Source organism: Penaeus japonicus, unplaced genomic scaffold (genome assembly GCF_977035675.1).
Source record: "Penaeus japonicus unplaced genomic scaffold, GWHDUDI00000001_assembly GWHDUDI00000026, whole genome shotgun sequence".
In the NCBI taxonomy this organism is placed as follows: domain Eukaryota; kingdom Metazoa; phylum Arthropoda; class Malacostraca; order Decapoda; family Penaeidae; genus Penaeus; species Penaeus japonicus.
The window spans coordinates 13,085,814-13,090,813 of record NW_028234428.1 but is presented as its reverse complement, the minus strand read 5'-3'; the positions used below and the strand labels follow the sequence as shown (position 1 = coordinate 13,090,813).

At 39.3% G+C, this 5,000-nt stretch overlaps 4 non-coding genes across 4 annotated transcripts; all 4 read right to left on the bottom strand.

The window, feature by feature from the left end:
* Positions 1-566: 566 nt before the first annotated feature.
* TRNAG-UCC (transfer RNA glycine (anticodon UCC)) lies at positions 567-638 on the bottom strand. Its single transcript has one exon. It is a non-coding gene; the product is annotated as a tRNA-Gly (tRNA).
* Positions 639-1,490: 852 nt separating this feature from the next.
* Positions 1,491-1,562, bottom strand: TRNAG-UCC (transfer RNA glycine (anticodon UCC)). The gene has a single exon. It is a non-coding gene; the product is annotated as a tRNA-Gly (tRNA).
* A 1,452-nt stretch (positions 1,563-3,014) lies between these two features.
* TRNAG-UCC (transfer RNA glycine (anticodon UCC)) lies at positions 3,015-3,086 on the bottom strand. The gene has a single exon. It is a non-coding gene; the product is annotated as a tRNA-Gly (tRNA).
* Positions 3,087-3,806: 720 nt separating this feature from the next.
* On the bottom strand, positions 3,807-3,878 carry TRNAG-UCC (transfer RNA glycine (anticodon UCC)). The gene has a single exon. It is a non-coding gene; the product is annotated as a tRNA-Gly (tRNA).
* Positions 3,879-5,000: the final 1,122 nt, after the last annotated feature.

Below are 5,000 nucleotides of genomic sequence, written 5' to 3'. Positions count from 1 at the left end.
AGACAAACAGAAACAGAAAAATGATGTAAGGGAGATGCGGGGAACTCAAAGAGACACAAAGGGGCTATTCTAAATATGGTTACACAGTGTTTTTAACATATACTTCCTTGCAATGGGGTGTTGCAATGTATGGCTATTAATTGCATGGATGTTAATACTACGTTATTTTATAGTTCTCTCTCTCGATTTTTTGTTCGTCTTCATCCCTTCTACTCTTTCTCTCCCTCCCTCTCTCTCTATATGTATACACACATCTATTTCCTTCTCTCCCTCTACCCCTCCTCCTCTTTTCCTCTTCCTTCTCTTTCCATCTCCATCCTCTCCTCCCTCTGTTTCTCTCTCCTAGGAGCGTGCACAGACGGGGTCCTTAACTCAGGCTAATCTTAGAAATGAGGAGTTAGGTCTCTGCCGAACTTCCTATCATTAATTTTCTTTTGACTCAAATCAGGGGGAACGTGCCCGCTTAATAGGGCGTGTGTCCTTATTTAACTGAAGCCGTGTGTTGATTTTCCACTTTTATGGTTCCCTTTGTACCTCCTTCGCCTGTAGACTTTAAGAAAATGCATTGCGATGGCCGGGAATCGAACCCGGGTCAACTGCTTGGAAGGCAGCTATGCTCACCACTATACCACCATCGCTTCGCAATATAATCCTCCAGTGAGAGAAACTAATTTCAACACAAAACCCCTAGTGAACCATTCCCTCGGTTGAGACCCACGCTTGGCTCTCGGAGTGGGTCGCACTTGTGAGAATGCTGTTTGCATATTGTTACGTAGCTTTGTTCCAGAGCAGGGTGCATAACGGAACCCAAACTGAGTAAAATAAAAACGATGTCAAGTATGATCTAAAGAATCAAATTATCCTTTTGTTCCTAATAGATTACGTCTATATTTCCTTCAAGTATTCATATGTACATGGACGTCCTTATTTTTAACTTTGTTGCAATCACCGTCATTATAATTCACTGCTTATTACCATATTCTTACGATCTATTCATATTATTATTCATTATAATTTATTCTTTAAGTTTTCTTAACACAATATATGTTTATCAGGAGTATAGCAAGTAATATAAGTTAGTTACTAAGCAAGGAGTTTTAAAGTCATTTTTTCTTGTTCGCCTCCATCCCCTATACATACATATATATGTATATAAATATATATATACACACACATATCTATCTATCTATCTATATATATGCGTGTGTATGTGTGTAAGACAAATACATATGTATACATCTATTTCCTTGTCTCCCTCTGCCCCCCTCCCTCCTCTCTCTCTCTTCTTCAATCCCTCACCCTCCATCTCCATCCACTTCTCTCTTCTCTTTTGTCTCTCATGGGTACGTGCACCAAAGGGTCTTTAACTTAGGTTAAACTTGGAAATCAGGGGAAACCATGCCTCTTTCAACGGAGGTCGTGTGTTCTGGAAATCTGTCGATTTCCCTTTTTACGCTTCCCTTTGCTTATTTGACTCTCAAAAAATGCATTGCGATGGCCGGGAATCGAACCCGGGTCAACTGCTTGGAAGGCAGCTATGCTCACCACTATACCACCATCGCTTCACAATAAGATCATCCAGTGAGAGAAAGTAATTTCGCACAGAAGCCGTAGTGAACCATTCCCTCGGTTGAGGCCCACGCTCGGCTCTCGGAGTGGGTCGCACTTGTGAGAATGACGTATGCACGTGTTGCCTAGGAGTGAATGCGTCTGTACGTATGTGTATTGGTGATGCATTGTATAGCTATTAATTGACAGGTGTCATGGCAGATGACACAGCTTTTGCCTGAAGACAGGCGTAATAACGCTCGGAGATTGTGGATCACTTTATTATTCTATTGTGCTAATGAATGAGTGATGATGACAATTGCAGTCACAATTACTATAATTGCCGTAATATTAGGCAAATTGGGTTTCACCTAACATCCAAAACCTAGATGGCACCGTTTCTTCTAGCACCAGCAGGAGAGAAAGCCTTGAATGGCATCCATCCATGGTCTCTAGCCAGCACTATCGTTATAGAGTTCTTGCTCTAAAGTACCGCCGATGAAGGAGGTGCAGGCAGAACGAGAAGAGGAAGTGACTCAAACCATGCCTAGTGTCTACAATGTACCCCTGTGCCAGCAGGGATGCCTTTTACTGTGGCACTCACAGTCACAAGCACATGATTCATTCCTCTTCCCTAACTCTTCATGTTTTTCACTGTGGATTGTTATATGTTTCGTATTCGTTCACGACAGTACACAAATGCGAAAAAAATAAAGTTGCTTTTTGTTTTCCCATAAAACAGCAAAACTTCTGTTACACTGAGTATAAAGAAAATCATGAGCTGATATGGACGATTTTAGTCAACTGCAGCATCAATAGAGCCTGTTATATGACACAAATAAGTCTCGCAATACAATAAAACACACACAGAAAGAGGGCTCTAATCTTACTATGAGTAACTGGGAAAAGTCAAGGTATGTTGTGTGAAGCTGCCTTGCTCTGAAATAAAACCCCTCCTGGAGACTGGGCAAGCAAATCTATCCCACGTCCGCAATAGGTTAATACTGCGTTATCTTCATAGCTCTCTCTATCTCTCGATTTCTTGTTCGTCTCCCCCCCTCTCTCTATCTATCTATATAGATATATCTATATATATACATATATGTTTATATATAGATCCTTTTTTTGGCCCCATCTCCTCTCTCTCTTCAATCCCTCTCCCAGCATCTTCAGCCTCACCTCCTTTCTTCTTTTCTCTCCTAGGAAAGTGCACAGAGGGGATTTCTAAGATCAACTCAGGTTGATCTTAGAAATGAGAACTTTGGTCACTTCCGATCTTCTTTCTACCATTAATTTCGTTTTAGCTCTAATCAGGGGATACGTACCCTCTTGATAAGGGTGTGTCCTTATTCAACTGACGTCATGTGACCTGGAAATCTGTGCACGTTGATTTCCCCTTTCACGCTTTCCTTTGAATTTCCTTTGCCTCGAGATACAAATTCGATGTAGACTCTCTGAAAATGCATTGCGATGGCCGGGAATCGAACCCGGGTCAACTGCTTGGAAGGCAGCTATGCTCACCACTATACCACCATCGCTTCACAATAAGATCATCCAGTGAGAGAAAGTCATTTCGCACAGAAGCCGTAGTGAACCATTCCCTCGATTGAGGCCCACGCTTGGCTCTCGGAACGAGTCGCACTAGTGCGAATAACAACTCAATAAATGCCGTATGCAAATGTGCTGCCTGGGTATGAATGCTTCTGTACGTATGAATTTCGTATGAATGGATAGGGAATAATTGTGATGGATAAACAAAGAGTCACACAAACAAACAGAAAGAGAAAAAGATGTAAGGGATAGATGTAAGGCAATGTATGGCTATTAATGGCATGTGTGTTAATACTGCGTTATGTTTATTCCTCTTCAACTCTCGAATACTTGTTCGTCTATATTTGTGTGTGTACATATACTATATATATATATATATATATATATATATATATATATATATATATATATATATGTGTGTGTGTGTGTGTGTGTGTGTGTGTGTGTGTGTATAATACACACATGTATACATATGTATACATCTATTTTCTTTTCTCCCTTTTGCCCCCCCCCCCCTACTCTTCTCTCTCTCTCTTCTTCAATCCCTCACAAGTGGGCCCTTAACTTAGCTTAAACTTAGATCTCAGGGGAAAACATGCCTCTTTCACCGGAGGTCGTGTGTTCTGGAAATCTGTGCATCTCTATTTCCACATTTACGCTTACCTTTGCTTCTAAACAAGTTCGGTGAACATTCTCTGAAAATGCATTGCGATGGCCGGGAATCGAACCCGGGTCAACTGCTTGGAAGGCAGCTATGCTCACCACTATACCACCATCGCTTCATAATAAGATCATCCAGTGAGAAAAAGTAATCTCGCACAGATTAAATCTTTAATCAGTTGCTAACTGTTGCTTGCGAGTACCACTACATCCACCCACCCACCGACCCACCCACATACACCCCCACACACCCTATATATACATACATATATATATATATATATATATATATATATATATATATATATATATATAAGGAATTGAACACCTTGCAATATGGATACAAATGCAAAGCACCTTCTCTGAAGAAACGGGCTCTTAATACCATCGTCATTACTTTTATCGTTACTCTCCCTTTGATACTGTTGCTCTTATATTTGTAACAAGAACTAAAAGATAGTGATTTTCTTACAATTGTTGATGTATTTTGGCCGCATTTGATATTAACTTACTTGGTTAATCTATTCTCCTTGCCTTGTCCTCCCCGCCCCTAGTGAACCTTTCCCCCGTTGACGCCCACGCTCAGCTCTCGGACAGGCTCGCACTAGTGAGAAATAACAATAAGCTTTTTTATTATTTCACTTCGGCAAATAAGAGGAAAATGTTGTAAATGAGAGGTGTCTTGCATTGATGTGGACTAACCCCTCACCCCTCCCCCCTCAAAAAAAGAAAGAAAGAAAGAAAAAAAAACTCAATAAATAGGTGTGGATATGATACACGGTGTTTATATCATAAATTTCTTGGTAATGTGGTATTGTTATATATGGCTGTGTTATCTTTGCAGCTCTATCTTTCCTTCTCCTCTACTCTTTCTCTCTCTCTCTCTCTCTCTCTCTCTCTCTCTCTCTCTCTCTCTCTATATATATATATATATATATATATATATATATATATATATATGTATATATATATATATATATGTATATATATATATATATATATATGTATATAATATATACACTTATATTTGTATATGTGTATATATACATATATATCTATATCTACATCGATATATATATATATATATAAAAATATATATATATATCCCTCTTACCCCCTCTTATCTCTCTCTCTTCAATCCCTCTCTCTTTATCTCTCTCTTAGATATTTGCCGCATTTCTTCTTCATATCATGAATTTTCTTTTAGCACAAATTAAGGGAAAATGTGTCCAATTTCAACA